General features: G+C 40.4%; 1 pseudogene; it reads left to right on the plus strand.

Annotated features, from left to right (window-relative positions):
• Positions 1-11,237: 11,237 nt before the first annotated feature.
• On the plus strand, positions 11,238-12,552 carry LOC131481279 (large ribosomal subunit protein eL24-like; annotated as a pseudogene).
• Positions 12,553-16,681: the final 4,129 nt, after the last annotated feature.

The raw sequence follows: 16,681 nt of genomic DNA on the forward strand, positions 1-16,681 counted from the left end.
TTTATGAATAATTATTAATGCAATTCACAATTATCATTTTGAGGTGAATGATGCTTTCTGATCTCACTAAGGAACATGGGAAATCTGAGTGACTTCTACTAGCGTTTTACAGCCTGCTCTCCTGTGTTCAGGCAGAATCCCATCTGGAAACTTTAACTACCACAGTCAAATAGCTAACATGGATACAATGGAAAAACTCAAGAATATGTAAAAAAAGCACGAGTATCAAAACACTTAATATCTTGCCACAAGTATATTAAGTGTAACAAATATTTTTCTAGTATTTATAATCTGTATAGACACTATTCCACATACATATTTAAAATGAAAATATTTTTATTTTTTTAAAAGAGATTTGGCATATTTATTTTACAGGTGAGAAATTTGACCAGAAAATGTCAAATCCATGTTTACCCTTAATCCCAAAGATAAGTAGTGAAGCGTCACATCAGCAGTTAGAAACAACAATGTAAGATTCCATGAGCGTCCATATTTCCATTAGGCTTTCCTTGAAGCTTGCTCTGAGGAGGGCACTGTTCTGTGTGTGGCCAAGACCGAGAGAGAACATGTGACCAGACAGAATGAAAAGGAGAAGGAATTGCTTGTGATGGTTGTCCCATAAGACTGATTCTTTGAATTTCCTTCTTATGGAGGCACCATTGTTCTATTCTGGGAGCTCCTGTACTTGCAGGTAGTCCTGTCCAAATTTAGAAGGCAAGAGTGTTGATCTTGGGGTGTGATGTGCCAGTGCCATCCTCTGATTTTAGGAAGCCAAGGAATCTCACTGAGCCTTTGCAGAAGCCACAGTAGAGACAAGGTGCAAAGAATGACGGGGGCACACACACCCTGTAGTCCAATTGCTTGTGTTCCAATCCTTGTTCTGGCACTTCCTGGCTATGTGAATAGGAGCATATTGGTTAACTATTTATCCCTGTTTCCTTGTTGTTAAATGAGAATAATAACAGAACCAGATGTGTGTGATTTTTGTGAAGATTAAAACTGTCACTACAATTAAAAACCTATTAGTACAAGGCTATGCTAGCACTAGTAGTGTTGGCTGTGATAGTTAATGGATGCTTGCTAAGGTTTCTTCAACCTCAGCAATGTCTACCTATGACTTTGTGGTATAAATCTATTAGTATTGTGAACTAGTCTCTAAGAAAAAGCAAAACAAATAAACCTGAATGTGTGGAGAGTTGTTTTAGTTGTGTTTAATGCTTCTTTCTTGAATGTCCTGTATGTGTCCAGCATGCCTCTGGATAGAATGGGTGACAAAAATGGGCAAGAATAACTGAAATAACATTGGGTTTTGATTTATTGTGCTCGTGGCTTCTGTTTATGCTCTCTGTTCTCAGAATCAATCGCAGAATGAGTAACCTCTAGAAAAATCTAGTGCTTCTAAAAATCAGACACACATGTTGATTTTAAAATGCATAAATTGTCAGAAGTACTGTTCTTCCTCAATTTCATTTCTTTTTCTACGTTTGAAGTAAGTAAACTTTGAATATCAAGATTTTCCTCAGCTCTATGCTGTTCTCTGTTGCCATGCTGGCAGATCCAGTCACCTTGATGAAAATGACTTATTGTGTCCAATGAAAACACCTTTAGTTGTGCCAGCATTGTTGAAGAATCTGCCATGATAGCTGATGATTGTTTCATCTTGTTCCTAGGCTCTGGTTGCGGGACTTTTCTGGTGGGGAACCTTATTTTTGTTTTCAATTTCTTTGCTCAGAACTAATTGTTCCCCACTTCCTCATATGCTCAGATGTTTAGAACTTTTTTTTAAGTAACCTTGGAAGACTCCAGCATAATACTTTGACTAAGCTTGAGTCACAGGACTGTGGGGCCACACTGCACTGAATTTTTCTTGCCCCTGAGGTCTTTGGCAGCATCCCCTCCGATACGATTACCATTTGTAGTTTGTCTACAGTTTTAATAAAACTTTTTTTTTTGCTGGAATCAGCATTGCTCCTTCCAAGTTCCTGCTTGCCCAAGAAGGCAGTGCCCATAAGTGCCACCATATGAGAGAAAATTTCTTACAAAACTTTTGTCTTTGGTTTTGTGCATAAATGCTTATGAGAAATGTTTTTCCTTGAGATGTCAGGTTGTTCAGGCTCAGCTGCGTGTTTTCCGAGTTGTAGCTTGTTTTAGTTTCTTAAAGGTCTTTGAGTAAGTACAAAGTTAGAAGCTTGTGTAAAGAAAATAGTGAATAGAGTCAATTTAACCAGAAAATTCTTGAACCATTTTCCTTGAATGATGGTGCTGGTTTCCTCCTACCTTAAAACACCATACTCTGAAAAGGTCATCCAAGGAGATTCTTGAAGGAATTAGACGTGCAGAACATCAAGAGATGGGTGAAGATGCCGACCTACTATAATCCTAACATGCCCAGCGATCTTTTGATCCATTACCCCCCTGCTCAGTGCAGCATCTATTCTCTGGTCACAAAACCACATACTGTTCATTCCCTCCAGGAAGTTCAGGGAACAGAATTAACCTAACATTTCTCGTGTAACAGGACAAATAATTTCAGCATCATTAAGTCTCATGACAAATCAGTTAAACCGATTATTTTCAAAATCTCTAAAGTTTGCCTTAATAATTTTGCCTTTATTTTCAAACTGAAAAATGCAATATATTCTAATTGCAAAACAATATGTCGATACTTTTAAAAACTTGTGGAAAAAATGGAGTTAAAAGAAGTTGTTTTGTACAAAAATTTAAAATTTGTGTATTGTTTTTTCATAAAAATATTTCTGTAAAGTTGCTGAAGACTTCTTACGGATTTATTTCATTTTTTTCACCAAAGTAATTGTATCCTATTTCCATTTCTACAAATTTTTGGAGTACTCTTCTCTGAAAAAACCTATTCATTAGAGAAAAAATATTAAAACAAATGAAAAGTTACCTAAATTGCAGTGTCTGGAGAGGCTACTTTTATTATTTGTTGAATGCCGTCCCGGGTGGCTTTCAATGCCAGCTATTTAAATTCTGCTTTACAAGTTCCTGGTTTAAATTATATTGTGCTCTCAAATTAGAAGAATTTATTGATTAATTAAGCTTGAGAAATACTCTGTCCCACAATGTAAAGGCATGTTTCTCTACTCCAGTTCTTTTCAGAACATTTAACATTTGATTTTGTCATGCTAATTTTAAAAAGAAGCTCAGCATGAAATATTTTCAAGCTGTTGTCCTACCAGTGCTAACGGTGTATAATGCCCACTTGCCTGTATCTGGACACAGAGAACTGCACCATCACTGTGAAATATTTCACTCTACACATGTTCAATTTTCTAGTTAACCAAATTATTTATCAGTGAACCTTGGTCATGAAGCCAAAATAAAGGGTTACACCAAATTCACAAAAAAATATTTGCAAAATCTAAAATGAAATCAGGAGGCAAAAGATTGAATACACCATTAAGACTATGCATAAAGAATAGTGTCAAGTCGCAAAAAAATCAGTAGGCTAATATAGATACTAAGTTGTGTTCAATCTGACATCTGTGCCATGCAATTAAAGGCATCAAATTATAATGTTTAGTTGACTAGAGTCATAAAGAATAGAAACACCAGCAAAATTTATGATTGGTGAAAGTTTGGGAAACCATACACTTTCACGTTGAGAGTAAAAAGTGTAAATTTTATTTCCTTTCTGAAGGGTAGGATATTAGGATATTTATACCAATGAAAATATTTAATGAGCATATCCTTGGAGGTATTAGGTCTACTTTAGATTGCTATTTGACTGAAAAACCACTTTCATTTTGCAAATCCTTCCTTGGGGATCTAACACTATGCTAGATTTGTGATGAAGATAAATCTCTCTTCTCCACTTTTACTCAGTCTGTAAAATGTATACATTCAGCAAATCAAATTCACAAAGAAGCCACTTGATCTTTCTCCATATACTTTTGAATATCTAGTCAACACTTAAATAAAATCACAATTGTAGTGCTGAAATTAATCAAGCTCTTTCAAAACAGAATGTTGCCATTTTCAGTGATAACTAGATAAAAGTTTCTATTTCCAAAGCTTTTTGGCAAATTTGATACAACTGGAAATCCCTCTATCCAGTTTAAGTTAATAAAGGGCAGATTTTCAATAATGAGGATGTTGTACTGTGAGACATACTGGATGTCTTTTCATTCTTGAACATAATAACACTTTTATTTTCAACATGTTACCCTACTTCAATCACTGTGTGGTAGCTTTCTTCTTTGGAAAAATAAATTCTGGTGTAGAGGGAGAAGTTAGCTGGATAAACAAAATAAAGTTATTCAGCTGGTAGCTTCTTGAAAAAATGGACTGTTTTACTTACCACAGAATCCCTACTCCCTAGTTTCAGTTGCTCAGGCAATTGGGTGGACTCAGTAAATAATTGTTGATTGCAGTTACAATGAACTTCATAATAGGTGAAATAAATGAACACAGATATTCAAAGGTGAATTTCATTTGGAAAATATTTTCATGATATCCACTTCTGATTTAAGTACTGTTTGTAAAATCATTATAGATATTAGAGGATTCATGGCCAAAAGGAAATATACTACAATAAAATTTCTAAAAAGCAAATGTTTCTTAATTCTCTTGTATCTAAATCAGAATGAATCATTACAAATCAGCATTATTAAGCAGATATTTCAAAGAATAGGAAAGTTAAAATGAAGAGGGAACAGAATTGATAAAAATAATATGTATGCTACTTTAAGTATAGTTGATTGTTTTATACTCATATTACACTTCTTCCAAGAGAACTAAAACATTGATAATATTGTTCTTAATTTACAACTAATGAGAGTTGATCTAGGAGTTTAAATAATTTGCTGAAGATCACATTGCAGATAAAATATGGAATAAATTGGAAATACAATCTGCTATTCTAGTCCGGATCCCTGAGTGATCCGCAGAAACAGAAGAAGAGTAAACTTCCTTCAGGACTAGGGAGAGGAGCTTTCTCTGGTGCTTACTTGGTTCCAACTTTGGATCCCCACTCTCTCTCGCAATGACCATCAGGGTCGCTCTGGAGCTCCTGCTCCCAGAAGAAAGCAAACAAAAAAAACAAAAAATTAGAATAAATAGACAGAGATCAACAAGGAAAGCTTAGAACCAGACAGGAAATGGTCAGCATGGATCCACATATACCTTACTAGGTAGGACACAGATTAGTTACTCCTCACTAGGGTATTGAAGATTTCTCTGCACACCCCTGCTAAAACTGTTCTGCACCTCAACTGTTGACAAATGCCTTGTTAGATATATAAGACAGTTTAGACTATCCTACAATCTGCCAAGTTCAGCAAAATTATGCTTCAACACTATAAACTGCTAAATACTAAAATGAAAATAGACACAAGACAGCCGAATAGTATCCTATAGCCATTTTAAGGTGTATAGCAGCTGGTTCTGTGTATAAACTAAAATTGAAATGTCAATGAAGTAATCACAGAATGTGGTTAAGAATTTGCATTTTTTTAACATATTGGTTACTCAATACCATGTGAATTAATTCCATAACGTTGTAAATTGTTGTTGGTGCTGTGTCGGGGTTTTCAATTGATCAGGATGATATTCTGCCAGCTCTACCTTCAGACCAGAGATGGTCTTCCCAACAAGCCATTGAACTTAACTGGGCAATAAGATACTGGACTCTATGCTTGGTATATGCTTGCAATGAAAGAATCTTGACCGAACTTGAACTGTGGTAATGCAACAAGGTGGAGAAATCCACTATGGGGGGTGGGTACGGGGGAGGGATTGGGGGAATTCCAGAGCCTATAAAACTGTGTCACATAATGCAATGTCATTAATAAAAAGAAAAAGAAAAAGAAAAAAATCTGTTCTTCTTTGTTACAAGGAAGAGCTTCTAAACATGGTGGAGACAGTAAGTCTGATGAACAGCTTTCAGATTATCAGTTTGGTAAACCAAGATGGTGTCTCAAACTTACATGCATCAGAATCACCAGAGAGCGTGATTAAACCACTTTTCTGGGTATCATCTCCCTAGCTTTCACATTAGCAGGTTCTGGAACAAGATTTTATATTCTACATTTTTAACTAGTTCTCAGGCAGTGCCGATCAGGGAACCACATCTTGAAAACTATTACAATAGAAGAAATTATTATCTGTTCTGATTCCTAAACAGTCTTTTAAATATATTTTTGCTCAAGATTTTTCTAGTATTAACCTATAACTAATTTATTCAGTCAATAAACAAGTCATTCAGCAAACTGTTCTAACAGAATAATGATGAAGACAATGTGTGGAATTACAGTTAAAATCTGCACAGTCAATAAAATGCCATTTAATAGAAATTAAAGATATGTTTTGGTCATAAAATGAAGATCAAATTAAATATATTAATAGCTCTAAAATTTCTGAGATTGTATCTAGATATAATAATATAAGCACAATATGACCATTGTGAAAAGGAGTCTCATTTTTCCCCTACTGGTTACAGGAATTGTCTAGATTATTCAAATTAATGCAAGTTGCCAGTTGAGGTTGCAAGGGAGAGTCCAGACTAGTTAAAACACTAGAAATGGCATATGAAATGTCAACATGTCGGGAAAATTTGAAGGCTCGAATTACTTGGATGGTGAAGTAGCAGCTCCTACATTAGTAAGAAATTTTAATAGATAAACTCTGCTTGTGATCTAAGATCAGTTCAAATTACAGGATAAAAACATGTTTAAAAAAATGAAGTTATACTACAATGGAGGAGGAACTAGGTGCTACAGTGGAATTACCAGTAGTATGCCTGGAAAGTAGAGGAAGGGATGAATCGAATTATTTGGATCCAGTAAAGTTTTCTTTTTTCTTTTTTTTAAAAATTATTTATTTTATTGGACAATCTTTACATAATTAGAGTAAAAAGGTTCAAGTGCTACAAGAAGATGGGCAAGACAATCAGTTCCGTATTGTTTCCTTAATATATCTGATGTAAAAGGGGTTTTAAGGGAGAAGCCCCACCCAGTCTCCCACCACCCCAGGTCCCTGATGTAGGGCATGTTCCGAGGGTCTTGCTCAAATGATTTTGATAGTTCAACATTTATGAATCGCTGTCAATTTCGCCACTCCAAGCACAATGAGGTCATTGAAGAATCCACTGATTGACATAATCCATCACAAAGTCTCCATTTGCTCAGTTTTTCACTGCCAACATAGCTGAGGTGGTTGATTGACTTGTTCTGTGCTCTGTCTTTTCATGGTTAGGGTTCTGAGTCTGGCAGTTACACTGGGGAGATCCCCAAAGAAACTTTGTCTGAGGTGTTCCCAGACCAGATTCTTGTATGTACTAGCAAGCACAGGGCCTGGCACCGTCTATCGCCCCAATCAGCTGGTGGTTGCAATTGCTGGGTTGGCTCTGCCTCCATCCTTGTCTTTCACTGGAACCAATGGGTACTGCAGTCCAGCCTGGTTCTGCCCAGCACATACTCGGCCCTCACATAAACTAGTGTGCGCTGCAGCCTAGTCAGAGCGACCCACAACAACCCCCACCAGACCCGCCCCCTGCCCTGGTTTGCCAGTATGTGCAGCAGACTAGTCCAGTCTGTCCCACATCCCCTCCTGCTCTCATACATGTCAATGGGTATTAAAGCCTTGTTCCACCTAACCAGCTCAACTATCCAGCCCTCAAGGATGTTGCTGGGTATCTCTCTATCTAGCCACCGCAGTCCCTGTCCTAAGTTTTCATAGAGGAGCTCCATTTGAGGTAAACTTTCAAAAAGCAGACTGATTCAATTAAATCTGCATCTGGGGGTTCTCATTGCTTGTGGGTCTAGAAACCTGATACAAAGATCGGTGAGATATGTTCTCTACTCTCCGACTTCAAGCCATATGCCATGAAGGGATCAGACAAAAACTTGACAGAGTTATAGGTTTCATGATGTTCACTGTGTGGGGAGAAAATCTGCAAAATAATGAAACCAATAGAATTTTGGAAGACAGTGCAAAGACATTCCATGAAGAGAACATGAACTACATGCAAGTTTTGAGATGCTTAAGACCCATTCTTTGACTGAACAATCCAGTGCAATGTGACACTTTGGGGAATGAAGACCATGAATAAACACAGAGGTAGAGTAACATTGGTCATGAAGGATGTAGACCTACTTGGTAAAGTTTAGACCTTATTTTTCAGGTAACAGGATTTGTATAAAAGATTAGAAGATTGGGTGTACTGAGGGGGTTAACTGGTGATCACAAAGATGGATCTCAAATCCAAGAGGTTTACTCCGGTGAAATCAGGTGAAAAGTCATTGCTAGGAATAATGTGAAAGAAAACTTTGATTTCAATCTGTTAAGAAGTTCATTAACTTAAGATATGTGAAAGCAGATTAAAGGAAATATTTTTAAAAAGTAATTTCAATGTATTTGAAAGGAAGAGAAAGTGGGTGGGATGAGATAGAGAGAGAGAGAGAGAGAGAGAGAGAGAGAGAGAGAGAGATCAGTCTTCAGGGCTGGGACGAAAACAGGAACCTGGAACACAATTCAGGTCTCCCATATGCGTGGCAGGATCACAAACGCTTGAGCTGTTACCTGCTGCCTCCCAGGGTGCACATTAGCAGAAAGCTGGATTGAAAGCAGAGGTAGTTCTTGGACCCAGGCAATCTTTTTACTTTTTTATTTTTCATTTATTTACCAAATTTATTAAGCTAAAATTATGTATTTTGTGTTAGTTCTTTTACAAAAAGTGCACGAATCTCAAGTGTTATGTTAACTGTTGTGTCAAATGCTCTTCAGCAAGTTAAATAATTTTTACAGGAAAAATATATCCAGGATCTACTTAAAATTATTCAAAAGAGTTATTTTATCTCCCTTTTTATTACTCTCTCCTTAAAAAAAAGATTTATGTGCTTTTATTAGAAAGGCAGATTTACAGAGAGAAGGAGAGACAGAGAAAGAGCTTCTGTCTGCTGCTTCACTACCCAAATGGCTGCAACTGCCAGAGCTGAGTTCATCTGAAGCCAGGAGCCAGGTGCTTCTTCCTGGTCTGCCACATGGGTGAAGCTCCCAAGGACCTTGGCCATCCTCTATTGCTTTCCCAGGCCACAATCAGGGATCTGGATCAGAAGTGGAGCAGCCAGGATGTGAACTGGTGCCTGTATGGAATGCTGGAGCTATAAGGTGGAGGATTAGCCAGTTGGACCATGGTACCAGCCCTTCTCTCTCCTTTCCTAATTAATCCGTGCCTCTCTTACAGTTTTACTTTTCCTCCCCATTTTCTCTCCTCTTTTTCCTGTGCTCTGTTCTCCTTTCCCTGCCCTCCCCCCACCCCTGTATTCCCAGTCTATTTGAAAAGATTTTTCTAGCATCACATTTAACTTTGGTTAAACTAAATAAAAGCTCTCACCTGATAGTTGGTTGAAAAATTCCAAAAATTAACACCAACAGACTGCTGGCCCTACCTGCACACTAAATTATTTTTAATTTGTTTTATTAGGCAATTCTCCCACTTTAACTATATTGTGCCAATAAAAAAAAACAGAATTTATCTATCTAGCCTGTTGATAATGAATGTAATATTGATTAAAATTAGTAGTGTCTTTATTTATAGAGATGATACTTAGTATGGTCTTTGTTATTTCTTTAAAGAATCTCATTTCTCAAACAATTAATTTCTCAAGTTTTTTTGATTACTGTAGATGCAGAGAGAATGTATCTTTATGAAAAGATTGATCTGATTTTCCATTAATTTTGAAATAAGCACATCAGGAAAGTTTTTTTTTTCTTGGTGTGGTGATTTTATTTTCCTGGACAAAGTGAATTTGACTGTGATGAAAGAATAAAGTGATATATCTGTCTTTCTTTAGGACAGGAGCAAGTGAAATCATGGAGGGTCTTCAGGCTTTCCATGTGGCAACTGCAAAACTAGAACCAGCATCACTGCTGGGAACCGTGTTGTCGGCAATGTAGTCACAGCTGTTTCTGTAAGCTCAGCCGTTAATACCAGCAACACAGATGCTACTTCTGATTGTAAAAGAATATAAATTTGTAAGTACAAAAGATAATCCAGAAATAGGCTCATTTAAAGGATCTTAACTCGACCTTTCTAGGAGTCTTCATCCTACAAGCGTAACACATACTCAATTTTGGATATTTTTCTTAAAAAACTTCTTTCTCCCCAAGACTACAAGAAAACACAAGGCTTAAAAGGGCCACGAAGGCCTTTCGAACGCTAGTCTGACTCACCTGTGAGATCCTCATCGTGAGGCAGGCCTACACTGCTGTAATCCCTGGCCCTGCTGCTGCTGGACCAATGGGAATGTGGGAGTCAAGGCATGGGCTGAGAGCTCCTGTGTCTGGGGTTCGTGTGCTTTGAAACATCTCCCAAGAATTCTGGCACTTTTGGAGGACTGACTCACCAGTATTCTCGGGATCCCACAGAGCTTACTTCTTTCTCAGCCTCTAAGAATCTTTTTCTTTTCTCACTCTCAAGATCATTTGCTCTCTCAGCCTCTTTTTGAGAATCATCTTTTTTTTTTTAATCTATTTTATTGTGTTGTTGTTGACAATCTTTACATAGTTAATTACAGTTAAAGAAAGAAAAAGAAAAAAAAAAGGTTCAGGGGGATAGGGAAGTGGGTAATACTATTATGTCCATATTGTTTCCATCATGTATCTGAGGTAAAGGGGGATATTGAGGGAGAAGCCCCACCTGGTTTCCCGCCCACCCCGAGAATCATCTTTTAATAGGACAAATTCCTTAAAGAGATTAGAAGAGAATGTTTACTCAAGCTCAAAGAAATACTGGCAGTTTAGTTTAGAATGGGAGAAAATTATTAGGCAAACAATTCTACAATAGGATGTTGGTATGTTATGAACTGCTGTATGGTCATGCAGACACAGGGCCTGCTGGTCTGGACTGGCTTGATCTCTTTATATCTGCTTTGCATTAGTAATTTCCTGTAAGCACTATCCCTGTAAGCATATGTGTGCATGGGCCCCTCTGGAGTCAGTGAGCAGTGTCCGAGTGGCAGCAGTTCAAAGTAGACAAACAGAATATCCTGACAAACATGGATTGCAGCCTCAATTCTACAACTTACCAACTTCATTCCCAGCTCCCTCACGCCCTTACCCTCTCAGCATGAGGCCTGTGTATGTTTCCTTATATATGCTTTTTTATTTGTAAACATTGCATGTCTGATAGAAGAGGGAGAAAGAACTTACTTAAGCAACATTTTTAAGAGTGTAACATTTTCCTTTGCCATCTTTCCTCTTTCAGAAGAACTACCATGAAGGTTGAACTTTGCAGTTTCAGAGGGTACAAAATCTGCCCAGGTCATGGGAGGTCCTATGCCAGGACTAACAGGAAGGTTTTCCAGTTTCCTAAGCAAAATGTGAGTCTGCCTTTCTTTCCAAGAGCAATTCTCTGCAGATAAACTGGACTGTCTGCTACTGCAGGAAAAGTAAGGGGCAGTAGGAAGATATTCAAAAGAGAAGAACCTATCATCCAAATCCCAGAATCTCTTGCTGATACAATGGCGGAGAGAAATCAGAAGCCTGAAGTTAGGAAGGCTAAACAATACAAGCTATCTTCATCTTGCAACTCTGAGATTGATACTTCGGGAGTAGGGAGAGGAGGCATTGCCACTCTGTCTGGCAATGACCATCAGGGTCGCTCCAGAGCCTCGCCACCCCAAAACACACACACACACACACACACACACACACACACACACACACACATTAGAGAACAACAAGGAAAGCTTAGAACCAGACAGGAAATGGTCAGCATAGACACACTCAGACCTTACTAGGTAGGACACAAAGATTAGTTACTCCTCACTAGGGTATTGAAGATTTCTCTGCACACTCCTCCTAAAACTGTTCTGCACTTCATCTGTTGATATATGCCTTGTTAGATATATAAGACAGTTTAGACTATCTTAAAATCTGCCAGATTCAGTAAAATTATGCTTCAACACTATAAACTGCTAAATACTAAAATGAAAATAGACACAAGACAGCTGAATAGTACCCTATAGCCATTTTAAGGTGTATAGCAGCCGGTTGTATATAAACTAAAATTGAAATGTCAATGAAGTAATCACAGAATGTGGTTAAGAACTTGCATTTTTTTAAAACATATTGGTTACTCAATACCATGTCAAATAATTCCATAATGTTGTAAATTGTTGTTGATGTTATGTTGTGGCTTTTAATTGATCGGGATGATATTTTTCTGGACAATAAGATGCTGTATTCTATGCTTGGTATATGCTTGCAATGAAAGAATCTTGAGTGAATTTGAACTGTAATATTGTACCAAATTGGAGGAATCCACTATGGGGGGTGGGTACGGGGAAGGGTGGGAAGAATCCCAGAGCCTATGAAACTGTGTCACATAATGCAATGTAATAAATATAAATAAATAAATAAATCTAAAAAAAATACAAGCTATCGGGTTGCCAAGAAAATCAAAAGACTAAGCAGGCATCTTACAAGGCGGTAGTGGCTGCTGCTCAGGCTCCTACAAAAGCAGTCTCTAAGCAAAAGATTGTAAAGCCTGTGAGGCGTTTGAATCCCCAAGTTGGTGGAAACTGCTAATTTGGCATATCAGATTTTTAACTTAGAATTGAAACTTAAAAAGTATCGCATTTAAAAATAATACATCTCACAAATTAGCTTTGGGGAAAATAGTGGGCAGAATGTTATTTGTACCTCATACCAAATTCCCTTTTTGGTAGGTTTTTTTGTCAGAGTATCTATGGCTTCATTTTCTTATTCTTTTAATTAAAAAAAATTTCAATGTTGTTTAAGCAGATGATAAGTATGTACACCTATGAGGACCACTGATTAAGTTGGGGAGGATTGAGGATGGGGAAAGCTGGGTGGGACAAATGCTTCCAATTTTCCTTTTGTTCCCTTTTCTCTTGCATCTTGGATGCGGGGGCTTCCATCTGCCAAACTACGTCAGTACCCGGGGATGAGGAATGTCCACTTGATGTCTTCCTAGAAGCCCTCAAGTAGAGAAGAATGTTTTGAAGATATTGCTGCAATAGTTTTGATAATTCTGACACACTGTCGATTCTGTTGCTCCAAAGTTGAGAAAATGTTGAGTTCCATTGGTTGAAAGAAACCACCCTAGCGCATCTGCTCACCCAGACGCTTGAAGCCAAAGCTCTGTCAGAAGAGTTGTCCAACCAAAAACCTGACCGTTTTCTCCCCAATATGAACCTGGGTGTGTTGTCCACCACATGGGCATAAGCAATTGAGGAGGCCCAGTTCTAACACACGCGTTCCAAAGTTGGACCACAAATCCTATGATCTTCCCTGTAGCCAGAGTTTAAGTTCAGTGGTCTAGTTTGGGAGTCTCTCAAGATGCTTCAGCTGTGATGACCCCAGACCTGATTCTTGCATGTGTCAGCCAGTACAGGGTCCGGTTCAGTCCTTCGTCCACATCAGCTTATGCATACACTGTTGAATGCAGTTGTCTGGTCAGTTCTGTTTCCAGCCCCATGTCCTATGCAAGCCTATGGGTGCTGTGGCCCAGCCCAGCCCAGCCCAGCCTGCCACAGACCTGGCCTTTATGCACCCCAGTGGGAACTGCAGTGTTGTTGAGGTGATCCTCAATAATCTCTACCAGGCCTGCCTCCAACCCTGGTTCCTGTGTGCCAGTATGTAGATCAGACTAGTACATTTCCTGCTGCATCGAATTCAGGCTCTCATATACACCTGTGTGTGTTGTAGCTTAACTCAGCCCACCCTACTGCACGATCCAGTCACCATGTATGCTGACAGGTGTTATTGTCTTGTCCAGCCTGGTCTGTTCCCAACTTTGGCTCTCATGCCCACCAGCAGGAACTGCAGAAAAGAGGAGTGTCCACAGTTTCCTTACTAGGCACACTCCCAGTCCCAGATCTTGCACTTTTTAGAGATTACTGTGGTCCAGTCTGACATACCTTATACTCTGCTTTGGCACTTGTCAGCAGATACGGCAAAAAAGCTTGGCCAGTCACATTTATCCTGGCTCTTGCATGCACCAACAGATGCAGTGGCCTGTCCTAGCTTGGTTTTTCCTCAAACCCAGCTCATATGTAGGCCAATAGTTATTGTAGCCCTGCCCACCATTGCCACTCCCAGTCCTAGCTCTTTGTTCCCCAGTGGGAGCAGAGGCCCAGCAAGGGTACCCTCACAACCTCCACCGGCTTATTCCTGGCTTGAGGTCTTGTGTATGCAAATGGGTGCTGTGACCTAGTCTGGCATGGCCCATCTTGTCTTGGCATTTGCCAGTAGGTGTTGCAGTCCAGCCTGTCCCCAGTCCCAGCTCATGTTGGAGGGTGCAATCTAGCCCAGCCCAGCCAGCCCCCAATCTCATCCCTGCTGTGAACTGGCATGCATTGCATCCCCACCCATCCTGGCTTGTACTCCATCCTGACTCTTGCACCTGCCTGTGGGTGTTGCAGACTGGCCCAGCCAGGCCCTCCCTGAGACCTGATGCGTATGTATACTGACAGGTACTGTAGCCCTGCATGGCATGGACTATGCCTAGCCTTGGTTCTCAGGCTTACCAGTCAGGGTTGCATCTTGACAGGGAGTTTGCCAAGCTCCTCTATCAGACCAGCTTCTTGTTGTGGAGCTTGTGCCAACTGGTGGGTGTTTGGCTCAATCTGACTTGGCCTTCCTCTAGTCCTGATCTTCACCGTCTGACACTGATTTTGTCAGACCAACCCACATCTCTTCCATCTCTGGTGGTGCTACAGTACATCCCTGCCTGACCCATCCTCAGACTGCTCTCATGAGGATCAGCAGCTGCTTCAACCTAGTCCAGCCCATCCCACACTCACTCTGGCTCTTGCCCAATTTGGCACACCCCTGGACCCAGTCTATACACGTCAGGGATGCTGCAGCCAAAATCAGCCAAGTCTGCCCCCATTCCCAGCTATTGAAAGCTCACCAGCGGGAACCACAGTCCAGCAGAGCTATCCCCTTAGCTCCCCTACCAGGCCCACTCCCAGCAAACATGGTTTCTCCAACCCAGCCTGTCATAGCCTAACCCCAGTTTGGCCCTTACCATTGGATGCTGCAGCTATGGCCTGGCTCAGCCCTTAGTCCTAACTCTCACTGGTGGGTACTGCAGCCTGCCCTCATTCCTGGTTCTCATGCAAACTGGTAGGCATGATAGCCTATCCTGGCATGGCCCACACATCCTGGCTCCTGAGCATGCCAGTTTGCTACAGTTTGGCACAGCACTGCCTGGTCTGCCCCACCACCTTGAGCCAATCACACACCTGCTGACAAATAAAGCAGCATTTCCTGGTCTGACCCACACTTGACCCTGACTCATGGACTTTCCAGCAAGAACTAGAGCCCACCAGAGGAGTTCCCCACATTCTCCCACCAAGCCCATTCCCAGACCTAGATCTCACGTGTGCCAGTGTATACTATGTCAGCATAGTCCACCCACCAGTCTCAGCTTTTATGTGTGCTGGTGGATGTTGTAGCCTGATCCACCCCACACCCAATTCTTGGGTATGTCTGCAGATGCTGCAACCTGGACCCAGCCTGTTCCCAACCCCAGTTCGCATGAGTGTTGGTGAGTTCCACGGCCATGCCCAGCTTGGCCAAACACCATTTCCAGTTCTTGAGCAAACCAGTGGGTAACACACACACACACACACACACACACACAGGGTGACACAGTTCTCTCATGTGCTGGTTACTATCATGGCCAGTCTAATGTGACCCATCCACTGTTCAGACACTCACCAGCAGACACTGTAGTCGAGCCCTGCCTGGCAGGTCACTCTGCCCTACCTCTCAGGTGTTCCAGTGGACAGTGGTTAGTAGTCGTCAATTCCCACTCCCCCAGTTTGGGTCTTCCACATGGACAGGTGTATTGTTTTGACCCAGAAAAGTTTTCCAGGTTTCCCCGTCCAAATCACTCTGTCTCAGCCACGTTGCTTACCTGCAAGGGTAGTGCCTGGGCAGTGGTGGAAATCCCCCAGAAGTTATTTCTTATCTATAACATATTCTCTCAGCAGTGCCCCCTACACCAACACACATACACACATCTCCATTTTCCATTCCCTGAGCAATCCACAGCCACCACGCCCACAGTGTGTGGGTTCCTGAACCTGTCTTCTTGATCCCAGTCTCCAGTGGGGTGGCGTGCTGGCTTGGAGCTCTGCCAACCTGCCCAGCACCCAAGTGCATGAATAGGTCCCTAAATTTGGTCCACGGACACATCACAACAGCATGCCAACCTAGGGCCTTATCCCCCGCCTGCCCAGGATTGAAGCATGGGAGCTTGCTTTGCCAGAGCAGTGGAAGCCCATGGCATAATTTTCATTGAAGTAGAAGGACCACCTAATAAATGTTTGATGTTCCAGTGTCTGAAGCACCATCTCTAATATTAACGGTGCCAAAATTGTGTTCCAGACTGAAATCCCAAACAAAAGACATGGATATGTGAAATTCCTGGTGTAATTTTGTAGTCTTTTGTTTATTGATTATATTTAAATAAGTAAGTGAAATATTATCTGAAATGAGAGCATTCAAATTAAATTCCAAACAAGTGAAATGGAATGATAAAATTTGAGTCAGTGACTGAGAAATATTTATTTGAGGCTTGTGCTGTGCCTATTAGTATTTTGAGTACCCAAGATTGCATAAAATGGCATACGGAAATAATTTCTGTTCCTAAAGTCTAGACCCAAAATTTCTGCTTAGAAGA

This window comes from Ochotona princeps, chromosome 1 (assembly GCF_030435755.1).
Source record: "Ochotona princeps isolate mOchPri1 chromosome 1, mOchPri1.hap1, whole genome shotgun sequence".
Classification (NCBI taxonomy): domain Eukaryota; kingdom Metazoa; phylum Chordata; class Mammalia; order Lagomorpha; family Ochotonidae; genus Ochotona; species Ochotona princeps.